The 24,052-nt window shown below is 35.7% G+C and overlaps 1 long non-coding RNA gene across 1 annotated transcript in view; it reads right to left on the bottom strand.

The window, feature by feature from the left end:
- The window catches only part of LOC150094483 (uncharacterized), a 550,669-nt gene that overhangs the window by 462,624 nt on the left and 63,993 nt on the right, over window positions 1-24,052 (bottom strand). Inside the window, exon 2 of the long non-coding RNA XR_016550261.1 lies at window positions 11,398-11,493. This is a non-coding gene — a long non-coding RNA (uncharacterized LOC150094483). The remainder of the gene's footprint in view (window positions 1-11,397; window positions 11,494-24,052) is intronic.

Consider the following 24,052-nt stretch of genomic DNA (forward strand, 5'->3'; position numbering starts at 1 on the left):
AACACACAATTCGTTCGTAATTACACTTCCACCTACATGGCAGCAACACGCTCAAATCAGACACTAGAGGGAACTACAATAGTTCAGTTCGTGGATTACTTTCCAAAACTTAAATAATAACGGATTTGATTTAAAATATGATGTTGAGCACGATAGAAAGATAGAGAATAATCTGACATAATAAAACTCGGCAAAATTATCTGATTTTTTTCTGGTTTGTTTTTAATAAGGCGTTTCATTCCTTTAAATATTTAAATATTGTCTCGAGGCAACTATGTTCGTCTATTTCTGGTTGGTCACCTGTGTCGAGTCTCGTTACTTCCGTTTTACTAGTGGGTCACATTTCGCAAGAGGAATGTTTAGTATTTTAGTCACTGATTGTATATTCCCAAGCTCAGAAAAGCCCCAGTCATCGCAAGAAGTGTGAAGGTAGATTGTATTTTTATTTCCCGTAACAAATATCTATGAAGCCTTTGTGTGTTAGAATGGTAAAACAGCAAAACAGCAGGATATGATATGGGCTCTGCCCAGGGACTCACATTGCCACATTTTATTACAGCATGCCTGACAGCTGTTTCAAACTGTTAATTCTCATCATAGACCAGGTAGAAGCCTAAGATGGCAAAAACCCTGATATCAATACCAGAGCTGTCCCATGTTAGAAAGTTATATGCTTCATAAATGAACTCTCGGCAGTTAGCTAGGTATAAGTAAATACAGAGTCTAAGAGACTTCAGTGTGGCGATATTGTTAACTAATGAGGATAAAAATTTCGAATTTTACCAGAATTTATAAGAATAAACCTTGTGACAGTTAAACATGATCAATGCACTAATAAAAGGAACGGGCTCCTATGTTGAGTCCATGTCTTTAAAGTAGTGCAAGCCAAGACAATTCCTATGCCGAAACTTTATTCTCATAAACGAACTTTTAATTTCATTCATATGGCTAAAACCAACTCTTTTATTCATTCATCATTGTGCCTAAACCGCCCAGAGCCCAACACCCTTTGGACTCCACAACCATAATTTTCATAGGATGAGGTGGTTAGTCTTATGTTATAAATACTGTACATATCTGTATTGAAACTGCATGTGTTTTCCTGATCGGTTCGCTTGAGTGTTAGATGAACCACTCTACCACCTTCACATCTGAGAGGCTAACTTACGTTCAGTTGAAATACCTTTATTAAGATTCTTTGCATCTTAGACGATATTCGAATCCAAGTCTTCCCAAATATCCATCATCATCGATACCTATGAGCTATAGAAGTTTGCAGCTCCGGAATAGCCTATAAAAATTGCCATCAAAAAAGAAATAACCTAGCAGGTATTTCTTAAAAGAATTCCAGAATGATGTAACTGTGATATGAGGAAACATTAGGGGGTTTTGCAATTCATATTCGTCTTTGTTAAAGACGTCCTAGTGAAAGACGTAGTTTACTTGGATTTAATACCTGTTGATTGTTAAGTAAATAAACCAAGAAGTGCTGAAATTAATGCGTGAAAAAAAAAAGACTAACCACTTCTTAAGTCATAAACAATTGGCAAGTGACAAAGTAATTTGTAAAATACACTTCATTAGCGAAATTTAGCATGCACATTGAGAATTTTTTACTGATGTGTGCTTCAAACGTAAAAGGCTTAACAACAGATCTCGTTTTATTTTATTAACACTAAAAGATACTGCGGTAGAAACAGCGAATATTTAGTGAAACTAAAGAAGACGTAAAATGGTGCTAGTGACTTCCAAAATGCATTTCATCAAATAAAAAAACAAAAAGTTAAATTTTTGTTTTTTTATTTTAGTATATATATACTCAAATAAAAAAAAACAAAAACAAACAAAAAGAATATATATATATATATATATATATATATTAATAAATGAATGCTAAATTTAATAAATAACTTTTAATCGGTCCTAAGCAATGTAATTTAATATATTATTTAACTTTTTGCTTCTATTTCTTCTCAGAAATCCTATAAATAATTTTTCTTCTGAATTCATCTTCTTTAACCCTTCCTCAACTCTGATGTTCACGAACCTTCTAGCTTATGACACTTGTAGTGCCGGCTCGACCGAATGTTGGAATACGTGCCTGGCAGAGCGGCTGTGTTGTAAAGCTACTGAACTTTAGACCGATTCTAGGAAATATTACCGGCATCAGGTGGCAAAGAACCGCCTGTCAATGCTACCGTTTAAGGAAGCAAGTCGGGAAGCTAAAGGAATCCATAAAGAACTGGCCTCGTTTATCGCACACCATCAAGTTGATGCTACATGAGGGGAAGATGTATAGAACACGTACCGAACAAACGACTGCAGTGGCGCCACCGTCCGCACAAGTAAACACACAATTACACTCTGAAGAACACAAAGCAAAAATGGAGTGGTTATAAATTCTTGGGGGAGACACTAGTTTAGGAAGAATTTGGAGGGGAACAATAAAGACTTTGCCCAAATAGCAAAGCAATCTCCAACAAATAAACAGGGAAGAACAGTAGTACTCAACTTTTTTAAAAATCCAAACGACCGACGACTTTTCCTATCATTTTTCAACCCTGATCGACTATATTTTTTCAAAAAATGCTCCTCACTTTCAAATTCAAGAAAGAGAGCGAAAACATAATTTCTAAATACAATTACTCTTTTGTAATAAATAAATAACAACTAAATCATATTATTTAAGCAGACAACTAACTCATTTCATAATGTCAGAATGTAATAAGTGTACAGGACAAACTTCTATGCTGTTCAATAAATTGGTTATGTGACACGTACATCAGCGCTGTTCGTGATATTAGTTGGATATCTTCAGTCAAGTCTACAATATAACCGCACTTCTTGACTTCCATTCCACATCACTTACAATGATGGTGCACACTGGTTTCAAGACCATGCTTTCACACAAACTAACACACAGCTCTTAGAATTTCTTTCTCTTTCATGAAGCATAGTTTAAAGAAAATAACGAAATTCTATTTTACATAATGTTTTAAGAATTAATTCCAAACAGCCATTAATTTTAAAAAAATAGCATGATACTGAATCCAGTCTTTTACTGCACTGGAGTAAAGGTTTGAAGTTGGCCTAGCTGAGTTTGGAAATGAAGGCCAGCCCAATTAAGACTATAATGCCAGTATATAATATTTGGTCATTGCGTGGTTCTGTGCCTGATTACCTGTGTTGCTGGAAGAAAAGAACCTCTAGTTGGCTGGACGAAAAACTATCAGCTCCGTATGAGACCAGCTAATTACCTTCAATAAAAAAAGCCTTATAAAAGGTTCCTCCCCTCCTAGAAGGGTTTCAAATCTAGGACTTTACAACTTTCCGAGTGTCTTTTCAAGTGAAGGAGAATTAGATGGCATCATACGGATGTGGGAGGCTTTTTGTTCTTGCGGAAATACACGACTGTGCGTTTCCTGTATCCTGTTAAGAAACACTTAACAGGATACAGGAAAACCTTCATCTTCAGTTACTAATGATCTATAAAATATATATATATATATATATATATATTATAATGAATCTACACTACACCATCCAAAGAGTACCGACAGGTTTCAAAAGCCAGTATTCCAGACAGCACTCGAAAATCTACAAGTCGATACAATGCACAGCTCCATGAATGTAAACTCTGAATGAAACATTGTGTGAAAATATCCTACACAACTTGCTATCCATCAAGGGTCGCCATTCATTAGGTGAGTTTCTAGAACAAAAATGTATCCATTTTAGCAGATATGAATCGACATTACATCTGTTATAAAGTGTGCGAATAAATGCAATCTGGCAACAAACAACTCTCCTGTGTTCTATTTCTTTGTCCCACAATTCCAGTGGCTAACAAAGACTAACAGGTAGTTCGCCTATGGTAGATTGGTAGATACTCATGAATTCTAAAGTAATGCGAACTCCTTCATTATAATCATTACATTTATATTTCAGATTTAATGAACGTAATGCAGCAGCTAAAAAAAAAGGGAGGAAGAAATGAGTGAATTAAGTAGCTCAAACAAAATAAAACTTTCTGTCTATCGTTGCTAGCCCGACTTAAGAGATTAAGGAATCGAAACTAAAAATGCCAATCTAGAAAACGCAAATTTGTAGCTGCGCGAGGAACTTAAACATTTTCATGAAATACGGGATGACCTGAATCAACAAGCAATAAATTCAAACCTAGAAATCGTTTTTGTCACCCATGAGCCACGTAAAATATACGCATGATACCGAAAAGAAAATTTCATCTACAATTAAGGATAACTTCATTGAAGTGATTCAGGCTATGCATAGTTTTCCTAGTGGACAGGGGAGGTGCCTACACTTGCAATGCAATGCCTACAGTAGTAAAATTTAAATCGGAAGCGATTAGATACATACAGGACACAAGAATATCAGTTACAGACTAAGCTTTATTGATATGTATGGCCATTTTAAAAATAGCAAAATATACCTGAATGAACACATAACTGGAAATCTAAAGCAGCTACTGTTTGTTGTCAAGATATCAAGAATTACACTACAAATATCTCGTCAAAGAGGACAAACTTCATTAGAGATGATACATCCAAAAATAGCGAATCAGATGTGCAGAACCGAAAAAAAATATAGAGAGTGAAACTTGACTTGCAAACAATAATGACTGATAAAATTAGAAGAGTTAAGCAAACACTGTAAGTACAGTGTTTTCTTGACGTGTTTGCTTAATATAAGAATCAACTATGGAATTAAGGCTAGACTATTTTAATTATCAGATAGATGTCCTGCCATTAACAGAAATATAAGCTAAAGATACAGAAGTTGATTTGGACCACATAAATTAATTAAAAAATACTATTGGTATAGAGATTAGAACAGACCTGGACGGATATTGGTCTTTATTTGAAATTCGATATATCTGTTAATAATAGTAACAATACTGAAATGCAAGCAACTTGAAATATCAACTTACCTTCAAATTATCATGATGCGCACATGATGGCTTTATACAACTTAAGCAACAGTTGTACGTCAACCACTCAGAGATCACATTCTAATTGGTATTAAATATAGTTGCAAGTAGAGAACAAAGACAGGAGACTAGTAAACATCCACTACTCAAGAATCGGGTACAGAGTACGGAAGCCTAATTAAGCACTTTCTCTTGGGAAGTGATAACGTCGGTAACAAATGCTAACAACGCATATGCATTTATTGATATTTTTAAGAGTTAAATATAAGAATCAATCAAAGTAATAAAAACAAAACGAAATAAAAAAACTAAGCCATAGATTACACAGGAGATAAGCACTATAAAATAATTAGAGATAAAATGTATCAAAAGTTTAAATATCCACACAATCAATATTACAAACACACTTTCAAGTACTACAGAAACCTAATACGGAAACCTAATATAAATTTAAAGAAAGTAAAACTTTAATACTACAGAAATGAATTCCTAAATTGTCAAGACAATGGGAAGTTTGTGAAGAAATTAAATCGGCATAGATATGCATCAACAAACACTTCCTACGCTTAAAAATATTAACAAGAATGCAGAAAACGAAGACAGAAGATCCGTTTAATAAATCCCATAAAATTTTGTCGCACTCAACAAAGGGAGATGTTATAAACTTATAATCATCACTGTGAATTATGTTGCTAAAAGAACTTATAACTCCGCATATCTTTTCCTAGCTTGTCAAAATAAAATCAAAAATGTTATAGCGAGCCTAGAAACTAAACTTCAGGATCATTAATACAAACATTGTCAAAGAATATCAGAAATGCACATTAGGAACCCTTAATACACTTCTTTAATTTATCACTGATGACTGGCACGTTTCCATCGGACTAAATGAAGGCTGTGGTAGTGCTGATTTATAAAAATGGAAACAGAAATTATTTTAAAAAATTATAACTTAATCGCTCTTCTATCAGGATTTTTAACAGGGGGAATTTGGTAAAAATTGGACTAATGAAAAATTATGGAATAAAAATAATTCTTTTCAAAGAATCAATTAGCAATGAACATGCAATGATAAACTTTACGAACATAGTTTATACCTTTCTCTCTCTCTCTCTCTCTCTCTCTCTCTCAAACGCTCTCCCGGATGATAGCCTCACAATACAGCCAAACAAATACAAACCATGGTAGATGCTGATCTTTAACAAATTAGTTGCACTCAAACAATTTCAGTTTACACGCCTCAAAAAAAAATATTTTTTTACTTGCAAAATGCGATATGCAAAACGAATTTCTCCATACAATTATTCCTACACGATTGAAATTGTAGAGTATGTGTCTTATAGTTACAAGCACGGCACTGTCATAAACTGGCAGTTAAATTGCGAAATTTGTGCTATTTTTTGTCACTTAAAAAGTAGAACGTGTAAATAAAGCAGTAATTAAATTAGATAAAAATAAGATGTGTAATTTCTCTACTTTAAAAACCACCCTCTTTTAGATGTTAACTGGCCATGAGCTGCCCATATTCCCTTTTAAAATATACGGAACTAATTGCACGTTTTCTTATTGCATTTACCTCTTCACATTTTCCATGAAGCCGATTCAACCTCTGCGCTATACAACTCCTATATCCGTGCTTGTAACTATTTGCTGCCTATTCTTATTACAGTTGTATGGAAATTTAGAAACCAAAATAACTGATACCATGAAGAGAGTAAGAGTTATATTAAGCATATTTTACTAATTTAATAGATTCTTAAACTTAAAATCGTTAAAAAAAATATTCTGCATGGATTCATAGCACACTACAATATGAAATTCTAAGTTGAGAAAGAATTCTATCCTATCACACTGAAACCTCTAATTTCGACTCAAAGTAATTCAGATCTTAATTAGACAGAATTACAACGATACCATGTGCAATAAATACACCACACTAAACATACTACCCCTTAGATATATGTTTATGGGGTACTGCCATTCACAAAAATCGATAATGAATACGTAAAAATTAAACGAAGTGTAGACAACAAGCTTATAACATACAGTTTCCAAATCAAATAAAGATGCAAATAAACATCACTTAGTGCGAAATATACTTATATTTAACACATCCTACCTTCATTAATAAGAAAAAAAAACGAATCCAAAAACATATAAGAATCTAAACAAAGAATATTTATTTTTCTAGAGAATGAGCAACATCTGTTCAAAAAATTGCATCGATCAGTAAATTTAAATAAAGATTTTGAATAGATTTGTCATGTTCGAGAATCCAATGTCATGCGTAAAAGTTAAATAATGCTGATTAACTATTTATTATATTAACTATTCCAAAACCAAACTAAATTTATATATTGCAAATTTTTCTGTATACAGTAGCATGCTACACTTCGTTTCTCTCTCTTCTCTCTCTCTCTCTCTCTCTCTCTCTCTCTCTCTCTCTCTCTCTCTCTCTCTCTGTGTGTGTGTGTGTGTGTGTGTGTGTGTGTGTGTGTGTGTGTGTGTGTGTGTGTGTGTGTGTGTGTGTGTGTGTGTGTGATGAAGATATTACGACTGTCTGTAAATTTATACTCTTGCAATTTAGGTCATATAACCTATCCTATCCTTCCTATTCGTCCCTTAGGACGGGTTGAATCCTCCCCGTACTAAGGAACTTACGATGAATTAATGCAGCCCGTTCGTCACACCTCTGCTGCATCCCCTAAGGGTGATATTCATGACTGTAATCCGTATGCGCGTGTGTGTGTGTTCACAGGGCCGGTTTGCCTGTTTTGGGAGACGAAAAACCCGAATATCCGGGCGGGAGGGAATCCCCCTATATCCGCATGAGACCAGCTAACTCACCTTTCGTCGAAAGTGACTAGATAAAGGTTCCTCATGTCACTGACGAGTATCGAACCAAGGTCTTTCCGACCAAAGGGCTTAATCTATATCAACTGGGCTACGGAGGCTGTAGGTCGCATATCCAGTATGATAATCCAATACACTGGATGATTTTATGATTATGATTTATAATTAAGAGCAAAACGCTCTTGATTATGACAGCAATGCTAGTATAATGATTAAATCGAATGTAATGCTACCTGAGCATTGAATTCAGATGCAAGCGAATATTAACATTTACAAAATATATCGTCTTGAAAGAGTATGAAAGACCTCGAACTACAGTTGGTTAAAATTACTGCCGAAGCAAACGCCATGAAACCAGCATCTGTTGTCTGTTAATTACGTGTACGTGTTCTGCCACTTATTTTTCCGAAATAGAAATTCGATTTTTTGGCAGGAAAAAATCATTTAGCTCAGTATGAAACCACCTAACTCATCCTTTATTGTAAATCGCTTTCACGGTTTCCTACATTCTAGATAAGATTGTAATTTTAGCTTTCCAAATGAATGGAAAACGTCGAATCTTTGATTGCTATGACGTTGTTAGTTAGGATAACGGCAGAAGCAACTAAAGCGGGAACCGAATGTATTATTATGTCTTTTGATAACGTGTGTTTTCGTGGTTGGTTTTGCTCGTTATGAGAGATGAAAAAACAGAGTTTCAGTTTCATAGAGGAAACCATGCTATTTCCGTATGAGACAGACTAACTCTGCTTCATATGAAAAGATGTTATAAACATGCTTCACATCCGCGGGTTCAAATGCAAGTGTGTTCAACCAAAGGTCATTGTCAATGCAGAATGAATCAGAAGTTGAAACTGTCACTTGAATGGTCATAAAGACATTAACGAGAGTTGGAAAGTAGTGCCATGCATAAGTTGTATTGGAATTGCCTTGAGTTAGATATAAATATTTGACTCCATTCATCCCTCTTTGGTGGATACTTTTTTTTTTCTGAGATTAAAATATAAAATTTTATTAATATAAATATAAAATATATTATTTCATATATTTATTTTTTGTTTATTTTAATACAGATGCTACTCAAGTTTGCTCTGTTAACATTACCCAAACAGCTCAAGCACTCGCATTCATATGATGTTATGAACAGAAACAAAAGAGCACGAAATATTGACCTAAAGTCAGACCTTGACACCGTGAAGAGGACGTCGAGGCATGACTCTGCACTAGCAATATTCTGTTCAACTTACGACGTCAGAGAGACAAAATTAATCGGAATTAATTGGTTGTGGAATTCTGTTTTGACACAAGAGATTTCCAAACTACGACCAAAACGTTATTTTAAAGAATAACCTCTGAATAATAAGTAATCTTTCTCATTTTAAAGAAGTGTGTTGGTACAGAAATAAAAATATTTTATCAAGGGAAGGTTGTTTATACTCCTAAACTAATACTATTTCAGAGAGCATATTTTAATAAGACCAGGCATTCTGATCTCATTCTTTCAAGAGGCGACTGTCCGTGCAGTTAGCATAGTGGCTGTGCGCTTCACAACCATATAACTGGGGAAGGAGTGTCCTAGGTTCGATTCCCGTCGAAGACGTGAGGAATTTGAGGATCTTCTTCAGCCATAACCAAGTTAGCCGGTCTTGGATGCGAGCAGTATGGTTTTTTTCCGCCAGTTTATCTGGCGTTTTTAATCCCGCAAGCAGGCAAACCGGTCCCGTGAACAGCCATAATTACTTAATCCCCCATGAGGGGGCTCAACTCGCTCCAATAGGGACCGGGGGGAGAAAAAGGGAGGAAACTCCATACGAATAAATAAATAAATAGGTGACTTTTAATTGCCAGTAATTGGATAATAAATGGATTTTTATCTGTGTTAAAATGACATGTCTTAAGAAAAATGACTTTAGCCCAAGACTTCTTTCGAATAGCATGGATGATGAATCAGTGATCACTTCCGTAGAAATAAATATATTACTTCTGCAGTGACGTGTGTGTGTGTGTGTGTGTGAGAGAGAGAGAGAGAGAGGGGGGGGGGAGAGAGAGAGATGAAATTTAGTTCTTCTGAATGGCGAGGAAATTATCATTTCTAGCCAGAGCCCCATTTATGCGAATTACTCACAACTAAAAACTTGCTTAAGAAAATATGCATTTTTTCAAGGATTATAGCATAGCCTATATATTTGAATTTCACAAGAGCAAGGGGGAAAATGAATTGTGCATCACAGGAATTCGATAGGACAGGAATTCGACCCGAATAAATTTCACCTTCAGCAAGTTTCGATAGAAGCTCATTTTATCAGCAGTGTGGTTGAAAAGGAATGTAATTTTAGACGCAACAAGACATCTCTTTTTTTCCTTCCTGAGTTTCAGTTTTCCCATTTCAGTTTCCGTCTCCATGCGATATATTTTTCCGCCCTATTCACCTCTCTTCCAATCTTAGCAACTTTCATCTTCTTCTTGAAGAAGCGGCTCAAAGTTGTCTCACTTCAATACCGACGTTCTTTAGATATCTTTTATTCTTCGGGTCTCATACATTTGACTCAGACACGCCGTGCTTGCTGGTGTGAAATAACCATCAGGGGCAATGTATACTCGGCTTTTCGGATTAACACGTCTTGTAATGCTGCTATGAATGAGTGAGTTCTTCATTTCGTTCTTGGATAAGTAGTGTTGTACCTTTTTTTCGGTAATGCAGAGAAGATACACAAAATCATCAACGGCATCAGCTACCCTTGTGAATTCACACGAATATCGACCTAAACAGACATTAAAATCAAGTAGCAAGTGAATAGCTTTAGGTTATGGCAATATGTAGGATTAAAAAAGGACGCATTATACTGGACAATGAAGAGTTCTTTTGTCTTTACAAATTGCATACGGTCTTCCATAAATCTCATTACACCTTACGCATAGTCTTTTTTTTTTTGAGATTAATATAAGATTTTATTAATATAAATATAAAATATATTATTTTATATATCTATTTATTTTCTTATTTTAATTTATTTTAATACAGATGTTACTGAAGTTTGCTCTGTTAACATTGCCCAAACAACTCAAGCACTCGCATTCATCATATGAATGCGAGTGTTTGAATATGGGAGATAAGAGTTCTGACCAGGAACAAAATAGCACGAAATACTGACCTAAAGTCAGTACTTTGACACCGTGAAGAGTGACGTGGCCGCATGACTCTGCACTAGCAATATTCTGTTTAACTCAAGAAATCAGAGACAAAATTAAAGAACAAGCTATACACGGCTCATAATTCTTGAATTATCTTTTTTAACCAAAAGCATATATCAAACAGGAAACAACTCCTAATGGGAATACACCTCTAATACCCTTTTCCTCCCCAAAGAGTGATATCCGTTTTTAGCTTCAAGTAGACTTTAGTAGGCAACTGTTTTCAGCTCTCTCACAATCGGTTTGGTTGAGTGCATTCTCAACGCGTGCAAGATAAAAGACAATACATTGTACTTTTAATTAATGTTAATTTCGATGTACTTTTGTATGTTCGATTTTATCTAATTGCGAGAGATTAAAAAGTCAAGTTTCTTCCGGGAGAAAAAGAAAGTTCTACTTACCTCGTCAAAGATCGACTAACTCTGAACTCGATAGAAAAATTCTTTAGTCGTCGATTAGAATCAAAGGTCCAGGAGTTTAAATGAGACTTTCATCGTCTAAAATGTAAAAAATAAAATTATATTTTTTAAATTTATTATTATTATTTAATATTTCAGACATTTCATATTCTACATATTCAGTGCCTCTTCTGTTTGAAGGTGTCATTGCAATCATAACAGAAGGCACTGAATATGTAGAATATGAAAAGTCTGCATTTTTAGTATTAATATTTTTGATTAATAATCGAGAATGCAGAACTTTCATATAACTGATCTCCAAAACAGAGATTCCAAAATTCTCAGTGTACGTTACTCGGAACCGAATGCGATTCATATATTACCAAAATCATTAGTTTGTTGTGAACTATCCAGGAAGAGTAAGCGCTATATTAAGCAGCTGCTGATGGATGGTTGGACTGGAGAAGCAGGGCTTTATAGTACGAGAAATTAAATCACCACTGAAATTTGTAACACCAAACCTGTTAATGACTGATGCTGACTTCAACCGTGAACACATCTAATCGATGTATGTTCGTTAAACTGTTTATATTCTACAATTCGTACATGCCACTAGCACCATTCCTCTAGCAGTTTCTGTATCTCCAGAACACTTGTGCCACGGGCTAAAAATCAGTTGATCTAATTCTTAGTAAACAATTACTGTAACAGATTATTTGTTAAAATATATGTATTTAATTGTACCTGAATCTGCTCTACCTAACTGGCTTTTTGTGCATAATTTTCGCTACATATTAAAGACGATGTCGTTATGATTACAGTCTTAAAAATTAATTTTTGTAAATTAACTTAAAAGAAATTTTGAGATAAAAATGTAAGCAATTTATAAGAGGAGTGAGGGAAAAGTTTTGGTACAATACGCTAATCAGTACTGCTGATAATCCTAGAATTGTACGTTTGGCGTGTATGTGTTACGGCTTACATAATTGAGACACATGCACGGGTTTAAAGTAGAGAGTAGCTAATCATCTAGAAAGTTCAAAAAACTGGCCCAACACGAACTCGATGATTTATGTTGCTGCACTCAAGAAGATATGTTATGTGCCTATATCCCACTATCATAAAAATGAAACGTCAACTCAATGCCATTAATTATCTCTGAAACCAAAAATATTGCGGAACGAATCAAACAACGCAAAAGATATACTGTACAGTAAATCCTCGCTTAACGCGAATTCGATATGGGAGATAATCAGTTAGCGCAATTAAGTGAAATGATACTATTTCCCGCTTTAAGCAAGTGATTAATCAGTTAATGTGATTTTTTTACGTTATACGAAATTTTTTGTCGCCAATCTGCAGCGAGCGGAAAAGCTGGAAGTCATTAAAAGACATGAAAGTGATGCTAGTAATACAATGATTGTGCGATACCCTGGATACAGCGAGTCTACAGTTTGGACTATATTAAATAAGATCAACGAATACAAAGAACAAGGCAAAGTTGCTGTTGCTTCTTTAAGCATGCAGATCACCGGAATAGAAGCCATTTAATGATCGAGATGGAGCGTCTGCTATCACTCTGGATTCAGGATTATAACCAAAAAAGAATACCTTTTAGCACAGGGAATATTCAGGCAACAACTGTCGATATTTTTACCTCATTGAAGTAAAAATATCGACCAAATTTCAAGAGGAATGTGAAAGCGTTATTGCATAACGTAAGAATAAGTGGGGAATCTGCTAGTGCTTATAAAGATTCTGTGGCCAAGTTTCCTGAAGAATTGGCAAGGATAATTAAGGAGGGTGATTATGACGATTGGCAATATTCAACGTTGACGAAATTGGTCTCTTTTGGAAGCGTATGCCAACAAAAACTTTCCTATCTAAAACTACAGCGTCAACCAGGATAAAAATTATCTAAAGATCGTCTTACGCTTTTATTAGGAGGCAATGCAGAAGACGACTTTAAATTCAAGCTTATGCTAGTTTATCGTGCGCAAAATCCAACGATCTAACATTATTGAAGAAATCAGCACAATTGGAAAAGAACTTGGATTTAATGAACTGGATAATGAAGAAGTAAGAAACTTGTTCGATACCCATTCAGAAAGTTAAGCGAGAATGATGTTCAACTAGAAGAAGCGTGCATATGAAGAAGAAGCGTGCATATGAAGAAGAAGAAGAAGAAGAAGATAAGAATTGCGAACAAGAAGAGAATGTTGCAACTAAGAAGCTAACTGCAAAAGAACTTGTGCTAGTTTTCAATCACAGTGAGTATGTTAAGCAAATTTTGTTTGATGCTGATTCTGATATGGAACGAAGCTTCGAAGTCCGCCGAAATTTTGATAAAGTGATCGCCAGATATTCCAAATTGCATGACAAGATGAAAAAGTCGAGCAGAATTCAAACATCTTTACGTAATTTTTTCACGCAAATATGCTTGTTTCTTTTTTCAACCAGCACTTCGCTCTGTTCGCTTAAATTAGCATATCATATCGCAGTAACATAAATTTTAATGCCAACCACTACGCTACTTATTATTACTTAAAATGTACATAAAAATATACATTTCATATTACTTAAAATATACATTTTTCCATATGTAAACCTACACAACATTGGTAGTCTGGGTGAATAATTGGAGATTTAATTATTTTTATATAATCAGGAAAGCTTAGAGGTCATTCCTAAGCCCTTTAAAGGTCTCCTCTAATGAGCGGAACGATGAAATTCATTTCCCACGTGAAGATAATCGCAAACACCGTGGGATTTGAACTCTCAGCCAAATAGAGAACGAGTAAGGTAACCAAAGGGCCAATCATGCCGAAAGGAACGTGCCAACGAATTCTTCGACAATTCCCTCTTCCAAATTGTGCTACTTTTCTGTCCGTTTCATCAGCTTTTCTTGTTGCGGGAATCAGCGAAAGAAATCGAGTGACAGTAAAAACACCAGTGCAACGATGTAACTCTATTCAACATCTCGATAGACCGACTGAACGTAGTATATATCCTGTTAACTCTTGCTTTAAGTGTTGTGGTTGTTCTGCGTATTCCTGAACGACCACTAAAGAAGCAATTAATTTTTTGGAAGAGAGAGAGTAACCTTAGTATCCACAAAAAAATCTGTCGCCTCCATATGAAATAAGTGATTGCAAATTCAGCTTCAGAATCTTTATAAATGTTCCAGTTCGTAGTAATGTTTAATGAATATCCAAAAATGTGACAACAGGCATAACAAAACATGATATCCGCAGTTAAGGTATAGGTACGGAAAATGTACTGTAGAACATTTTCATTGCCTTACCTTACAACGCTTTTATGGGACCAGATGAAGAACTAATTTTAGAATAAGAATCACCTTAGAGCTATAAATAATAGCATCCATATCTTAAGGGTGACTTTTTTCACAGTTTCTCTCTTCAGAAAGGATCCAAATATTAGAAAAGAAGAAATACAAAGAACCTGAGAAGCGATGCAAATATTTAATGATTAAACATAGCAAAATATAGCTAATTGCTTTTTTATAATAACACTACATTTAATTGATTGTATATTTATTTTTAATGAATGTGGGTTTATCTGACCATTTTGACTTAGCATTTTAATTTTTCTAGTATTTCAATCGATCCTTAATCGTCCAACCCCCCCCCCCCCCAAATCAATATAGACATGCTCTGAAAACAGGAGGACAAAAACGAGTTAAGCAAATACACGACAAAAGCATTTGCATAACAGCAATTGCACGATATTGCATTCCTAATTAGATCACTGATAAAAATATATGGAATCATAGCAGTAAATAGTGTTTGAGCAAACTATTTGTTTGTTGCCCGTTTTTCTAAGTGTATTCCTAAATGCATAATTTTTCCGATATCTTTTCTGTCGCATTTCAGAGTGCAAGCGCACAGCTATTTACGGTATTTAATAGTTTTTGCATTTTATAATGCAAAGTCTTGATGAATCTATCCTCAAGGCGAACAAAAGATAGAACACTTTAGTTATTTCTTTATGTGAGAATTCCACCCTAAACAAGGTTATAAACCCACAATATACATTTAAAATCATGAACTATGAATCAGATAATTCTGAAACCGGATTATCGTTTGTCGTCTCGCTTAGCAGAGAAAGAGGATATCATACCTAGGGCGTTTTCGGATCTTTCAGCGGACATAGATATTTGTGGACATCTTTAAGTGGTAGGCAAAGTGAGATAGTAATCCATGCACATGACGGTGTAAGTTCACCATCTTGCTTAATGGAAGCAAAATGGCTTGAAAAGTTCCATGCTTGGCCCCTAGAGTATTTTAGATTATCAATATCCTAAGGCCACAGCGGTAATAATGAGCTAAAGGAATACAACTTTCATGCGTTCTAATAAAAGAAATGATTAAAATGAAATAAGATTTGCGCCTATAAACTTCTTCTTCCCTTCAGGTATTAGGCCTAGTGGCCTGTTACGGAGCTATCTTTAGCCCTTCTAAACCGTACCCGTCCCGAAGATGAGATGGCTAGCCCTCATAATGTGTACTATAATAATGCCCTCATAATGTGTAGCTGCGTGTGTTCACGGGGCCGGTTTGCCTACTTGCAGAAGGAAAAGCCCCAGATAAACTGGGGAGAAAAAAACCTTGTGCTGCGCACTCCCAAGAGCGGCTAACTTAGCTATGTCTGAGAAAGATCCTTAAGCTTCTCACGTTGGCGACGGGAATCGAGCCCAGGACACTCCTTTCCCAGGCATATGGTTGCGAAGCGCATAGCCACTCGGCTAGCTGTGCGGACCGCCTATAAGCTAAGTATATTTAATACAACGTTGATTTTAAGGTAATCCCAAATTGGACTTTGCGGCGGATTCGTTCAATGAGATAGTGGCCGCGCTTTCTAACCTACTGGCAGTGAATCGACATTCCACTATAGCATAAATGTTTCAAATGTCTCTTCAAGTGGAAGATAAATTCCATCTTTTACTGCAATACCACCATCCTGCTTACAGAAGACCTGAAGTAGGTCGGTAAGATTAAATGTTCAGTTTCTATTATTACTACGTGACACCTCCAAAGAGTCCAAAGACTCATCGAAGGAGGGAACCTACTCTACAACAACTCTCTGTCTCCACACCCAATCCACCAACTACAACTAACCACAACTAAACCAACGCCATCTACTGCCCACCACCGCTAGTATTTCCATAGATAATTACAAACATCCATACCCACTGCGGAATTCGAACCCGCTGCCTTTTGGCTGGAGAGCAGATAGGCTAACTACTCGGCCAACCAGACCGGCTCTAAAACTGTGTTCGTGGATTATCTGACGCATAGTTCATGACTCTAAATATAAGGTTTTGCAACATTTTAGAGTGGAATTGTTATAAAAAGAAATAACTAGCATATTAGATGAAAGATGAATTTCATTATCTAAGGTGAAAATCTCCACTCAGCTTAATGGAAAGCGTGAAGAAGATTTAATTAGATCTCTGGAGCAGAAGAACTGGATTATGTAATAACTCTTATTCAACCTACAGTACTAATTGTATGATAGGTTTGGATCCTTTCTTGTGTGAGAATCACATAAAAAAATTTGGGAAAGATCATAAAATTTAAAATGAAATTTTAAATTTCATTAAAAAAACCTGAGATTTGGTCGGTTTGTCTGTCGCGTCTATGACATGACAGACAAACCCAAAGAACTTTGATATAAAACATCATCAAGGTAGAATTAACCTTATAATTACCAAAATTGGGGATATAACAAGCCATATAACACATACTTCCATCTTATAAGTAAAAGTAGGAATAACAATAATCTAACATCTAGATTTTTCCTGTCCTATATATTTTAAGACATAAACGTGTAATAATCGATATCAAGATGCACACTACCTAGACTTTTGTACGTACATGTATTTAAAAAGGAACCATTCTGTTTTTTTTTGTTTTTGTGAAAATCATAAAATTGAATTTTATCCTTTGAAGTACTGGAACAAGTTCAGTAAGAAATCTACGAGACAAAAAAATTTTGCAAAGTAAAACAAATAGCATGCCATAAGTGCATTCTGAATAAACAAGTTTATTTTGTGCACATAAAATGAAGTTACTTTCATGTACCCTACGAGCTATTCATTGATAGGTAAACCACAAAGTACCTTTCGTGTGTTGAGTAAAGGTTACAACAGTATACGAGATGCTGAGCAAAGCCGTTAAAGAAAAATAACTATACCTATCGAGTTTACTTTCAATATTTATGCGTGCACCAAAACCCGTGAACTAAAAACTCTTATCGTTTCCCCAATCCCACCACGCTTCCCCTTTCTCCACACGATGAGAGCTGCCTGTGTGGCAGGAGAAAATGACACGATTACAGTCAGAGAATAAATAAATCTCATTTCTTTGGCGCATTTATTTCTTTGTAATGTCGAATTGATGGCATACGGCCCATTCTCCACCTCTCTAAAGATGGGTCGGGCAGCTTTCCCGTCACGTCTCTTCGCACCTTTCAGGAGAGACATTCCTCGAGGCTGTGAAAGATTTCCAGGGAGTGGAGAGCTTTCATCTCGGATCGGTGTATAGCTGCTACACTTGGCACGTGGAATCCAACGTTCCCTGGACATTTCAAAATACTTCACTCCTGAATCTTAATGGAACTTCAACAGCATCAGATTCCAGAAGATTTGGTAGCAGACAAAAATATATTCTCCGCGACTAAGCTGCCAATATAACGAGAGGAGTCAGGCGACTCTTCTGGCTGTACTTTTACTGCTCCGAAATTCCATAAAGTAATCGCATTTCTGAGAGTGAGTGCGGTAATAAAACATTCAAACACGCACTACATAATTCACGGTGAAGGAATTTAGCTTAAAATATTCAGCAAAACTTCCACTGGCAGACGATAGAAATATTTGAAACTCTCCTATGAACCGAAGAACTGAGAGACAGATAACAGTTAAATGTGCACACACTATTTGCCCCAGGTGAGTTTCCTCCCCTCTCCCCTTCATGACTGCAAAAGAATGCGTTGGAAAGCTTGCTTTGCTTGCTCTACAAGTTCACTTGTAGGATTCGGAGAAAGAAATGTTTTCGTAATCTGGTGGATTATGCGGCAAGTTCACAGCATACTTAATTCATCATCTCGAAGCTGAAACTTGCAAAGAAAACAGCTTTAGCATTTCTCATAAAGAGAAAGGAAAGCCCCAGTACAGAATGTATACAAGGGTGATTTGTAATTTGTTTGTATTGGAAATGGATGTAGACTCAAAAAGTGAATATTTGATCATTTACAAAGAAAGAGGAGGTGATGGATTTACAGTCACATTCATCGAATGTTTCGCTTCTTCTCTGCAGACGAATTAAATTCACTATTTGAATGCTTGCCTTGATGCATTTGCAGCAAATACGGTGAATTCAATAACAAAATTTAAATATTTTAAGAATATTGAAATTTAAATATTTTAGTTACTAGTGTAGTATGTTTGGATGACATCACGTTATGCTTGCCAATATTGCCAGGTTTAAAAAGCTTGATTCGCAAGTGTTTGCTTGCTAAAACTGCGCGCGCGCGCGCGCACACACACACACACACACACACACACACACACACACACACACACACACACACACACACACACAATCATTTCTTAAAATAGCATTCTATTTATGGGGAACATCTTTCCTAATTTATTCAGGACAGATAGGTTATGTCCTCCTCCTTCCACATCTTCCTTGAGTTCGTTCATAATGTTGGATGCGTCATCAAAGAATACTGCCAAAAAAAAATCGATATCTAGGCTGCACGTTGCTACGTAACACTTTACAAAGAAAATGGCCCGAAGTCAGTCTTAATTCGATGTACTCGAATTTCTAGAAATTAGAAAAAATAACTCCCAAACCATATGCCATGTACTGTTTTATATTAGCCCCGCACCCACACACAAATACGGGAGGTCCCAAGACCTATGACACGAGTGTGGGTGCGTTGGGAAGTAGTTATACAGAATAAAGGAATTTGTTTATGTGGGTCTTGAAGAGCTGTAATGCTTCAAAGAAGAGAGGTACATGGAATCGAGGAGGAGAATAGGAAGTTGGTTGAATAAGTTTGGAGCTGAAGTGTACGTGAATGTTGATCAACAGCTAGCCGGCAACAAGCCAGTATGAGTCTTGACCAGAAGAATCACTTTTGAATAACGAAAAAATTCAGCAAAATCGACCGCAGAACACGACGCCTTCCTGATTTACGCTTACACCTAGAGAGCATCAGGTGTTCGAAACCAAATTCAATAGAATAGGGTGATTATTCCTTATTGTCGTAGAGTATTGCATGTGTTTCTCTGACCAGTTTGCCTGTTCTGAGGGGAAAAAAACCTTCCGCCACCGTATCAGACTGTCTAATTCACATTTCATTTGAAACACCTAGTAATAGTTCCTCAGGTCATAGACGGGAGTCCAACCCTGATATTTCCAATCAAAGGACTCGTCACCAACTGAGCACTCTTCACCCCAATAAAGGAGGTAAACCGGCATTAGAAGAGTTTTACACGTATTTAAATATTTTACATATTTCTGTAGATATGTAAAGATGTACAAAATAACAATAAAGTTTGAAGCAACTGCATTGATGGCTAGTGTTGGAAAAGTGTGAAAAACAAATAATATTCTTTTATGTTTCTACAAGTTATATCCAATTGTACTAACTAAATTTAAATCTCTTAGAAACTATAACGACGTGCATGAAACCTACTTCGCACATGCAATGCGTATGTATGTGTGTTATTTCCATCGTCGCAATATATCCGAAGAATTCTACCTTAGAAACCGTCAACAAGAAGAAAACGCGAAAACAACTACAACTGCCGTGTGAAGATAAGTTAGTCTGGTGTGTTTTCTGCTGACACTTCTCTAATTAAGCGAATTCCTGGAACAGGTTCTGTAATTCTCTAAATACTTGTGCGAAAGCATCAAGGAGTGAATATCATTCTCACTAACTATTGCGCGGAGTGTTATTTCTCACACCACGCATTCCTTCTACAACAGTTTCTTGCGAAATGAGGAGAAGAAGTAGAACAACTATTATGAATTAGTAAACTACGCACATTTTAAAAGAGATTTTGTTATTCTTTCTTCAAATATTTATGAAGTACTCCATACATGCGCACATTTCTCTCGAGAATTGGTATTTAAAAACAGAGAAACTTCATTGTTTGCAAGTTAGCCACGTGCCATCTGTAGAAGGATTTAATAAATGAACTCGGCATCGTTATAATAAATTGCAGGAAATAATTTTGTTTGTATTTTATTGCATCACTTTTAGTTAAATTATATATCACGGATGACTTGCAATTGGTCTTGAAATTATATTACTGAGTTTCATTTTGTTATTTCTTAATACTAGAATTGTTGCCATTTTAATTATATATTTTTTTAATTTCCCCAGCCATGAAAATATACAGAATATGCAATCCATAAAAATGTTATCGTTGGCAGTTTCACTATCAAATTAACTTTTCACTTTAGAAATATGGAATTTGATTTATCAGTAATTTTATCCATGTAAACGTCGAATGAAAAAATTTAACTCTTGATCCTATGTATGGAATATAGCATAAAAAATAGTCCAAGTAACAAAGAAGGGTTTAAAAGATCTTTATTAAAAAGCTACGCAATAAAACTTCACTGAAAATAGATGTCTAGTTAATCAATAATAAAAATAGTTCATTATTGATTAACTAGACAGCTTAGCTTAATATTTTCGCTAGCAACATTCATAAAAAGACAAACATTTACATAAATCTAATAAGATTTACATTTTCCGAAAAATACACACCGCATCACAATTACAAACTATACTGTTTTAGTGCTAATAATTATCCAAAAGAATAAAATAATAATAATAATAATAAATAAGTATCCACGGTAATAATCTTTAAAGTCCCACGACATATCAAGACTGGCATTCATAAATAAAATTTTAGGATAAGGTGGTTTAGTCTTCTGCTAAAATATATATTTTTATGTATGAATTGCGTGCGTGCCAATCTCCTATCGAGATTGTCAAGTTGCGGAACGAAAAATTTCAGAAGTTTTTCCAAAGGAATAATCCTGCCATCTCCGTCTGAGGACAGCTAACTCACCTTTACTCACAACAGTCCTTATTGAAGGTTCTGTACAGTACAAGATTCCTTGTAATCTCTTCTAACCAAGGTCGAGGACTTCATTGAAATCGACAGAGGCTCAGTCCTGGAGAATGATCAAACAAATCATGATAAATTTAAGCATTACGCTGTCCTTCCTTATATAAACGTAATAACCATATCTCATGTATAAATGGAATACTTTTCTATGTATGTAGATGTATGCTATCGTCGAAAGTGAGAGGAGTTGGTTGTTCCTATGAGCCCAATAGCGATGTCATCGAGTCAAGTACCCTGGTAGTGACCCCATAAGCAGCAAGATCAAGAAGAGGTTCTAAACTGATTGGAATCGAAAAATCTCTCAAAATGACCATGGAAGTTGAAAACATTTTATATTTCAATGGCTAAAATTGGAGAAGGAGGATATTGAATAACCGGAATGTCCATTCATCTGTCTCCTGCCACTGGAACGATATCGCCAAGATACCAAGTACTACACGTGTATGTTTGCTGTAGTGTACCAGAATTTTCACATTAATTCAAGAAGAGATACTTTAAATGTTTTAAAACTTTTTTTTCTAGATACTTTCTAGAAGGTTCTCCAGAGACTGTCGACGATGATGGAAAATGAAATGATAAATTGTCTTTGTATTTTATGATACTATACAGATAAAATATCCATATCACTTTTTTGAACTAAACATGGGCTGTTTTAGGCAATATTATTATTTTTCATTATTATTCTGGTGTTTAAAGTACCTCACAATGCATAAACATATTCACCTGGCCAGTGGGTAGGATGGAATTACAGCGAAAAAAACAAAAAGGTTTCTTCCCGAGAACAAATGTAATTAGCAGACAATATTTGGCCTCATAAGACCAGATAATTGGAGACCGGATAACCGTACTAATTGGAGAACCGACGAGGGCTTCTGACCTAATGTCCAATCCTCACCTTCTCGTGGTGCACCCTGTTGGGTATCTACTTGGATACTGAACGGACGAGGATGGGCTGGCAATTTGGGATTTAGCCGCCCAAATTGTATTCTTATTGGTTAACCAAAATATAGAATGATGGTACAACATGACAAAATTTCATGCCGGCTGGGGCGTCGCCCGGTTAAACAAGGCCCCCGTTGTTTTCGTCAGGGAACCAGGGCGAACAGCGAAAAGTCAGCTACTGGAACAAATCTGAAAACAAACCCCAACTCAACATCACCAGAGTTAAAGATCGGTACTATCAACGTAAGAAGCCTGAATGGCAAAGAAATGGAGCTAGCTAAGGAATTAGATAAGTACCAGATCGACATAATAGGGGTGACTGAAACAAAAAAGACCAAAACTGGTGAGAACTTTCTGAGCAATAAATACAAAATGTTATATTCAGGCAATGACAATCAAAGAAAAGAAGGAGTAGCCATGGTATTCAACACAAAATACAAGGCTAATCTTCTTGAATGGCAGTCAGTCTCAAGTAGAGTAATGTGGGCAAATATGAGAATGGGGAACTGGACAATGAGACTTATTTGTGCCGTCCCACAGAAGGTTCTACTAAGGTAGAAGTGGAGGAATTTTTTGAGGCTTTAGATAAAGCAACTGACACAATGAAAAATGAAAAGTTGGTCCTTCTTGGGGATCTAAATAGCAGAGTAGGAAATGATTGTCAGACATGCAAAAATAGTTTGGGAAAATTTGGAGAAAAGAGCAAAGCTAATAATAATGGCAAATATCTGTTGGATTTCTGCTCAGGACATGGACTGGTTATTACTAACACCATGTTCCAACATAAAAATGTGCACAAATTCACATGGAGAGAAGAGGCTAGGAATAAGAAAAGTCTCATCGACTATGTTATTGTTGATAGTGATGTTTTCTCCCTGGTGCAGGACACCAGAGTGTACAGAGGATTTGAAATTGGAAGTGATCACTATTTAGTCTTGAACAGGATAAAATTGAATTTAATATTTCAAAGAAGAACATGTAAGAAAGTTTTAAAGCGAATAAAAGTTGAGCAGCTCTCAGATATGAACTGTAGGCTAAAATACACAAAGATTATTGAAGAAAAAATGAAAGAGTTTGAGAACAGGAATCAAACCTTGGAGATTCAGTGGCAAACTCTGAAGAAAACATTGATTGATTCTGCCAGAGAGGCATGTGGTGAGGTTGTCTGTAAGGATAAAAAAATCAGAACTCCCTGGTGGACACAGGAAGTTAAAGAGGCAGTGAAGGAAAAGAATAAAGCATACCAAAAGTTCCTGTCAAATAAGTCAGCTTGTGCTCTTAGAGAATATAGAGACAAATGCAAGAATGCTAAACACTGTGTAAAACTAGCTAAACAAAAGTTATGAGAGGACTTTGGCAAGAATATAGAAAATAAATATCAAGAAGGTGGCAAAATATTCTGGAGGTTGTTGAAGAAGCTTAAGAATGGAGGAAAGAGTGCTGTAAAAGGAATTAGAGATGATAAAGGTGACATGAAAACGGGAGAAAAAGATATTCTTGAAGTATGGAGTAATTACTTTGAAAAACTGCTAAATG

The sequence above is a fragment of the Typopeltis vanoorti genome, chromosome 22, assembly GCF_054136105.1.
Source record: "Typopeltis vanoorti isolate ZY-2024b chromosome 22, IOZ_Tvanoo_1.0, whole genome shotgun sequence".
NCBI lineage: Eukaryota > Metazoa > Arthropoda > Arachnida > Uropygi > Thelyphonidae > Typopeltis > Typopeltis vanoorti.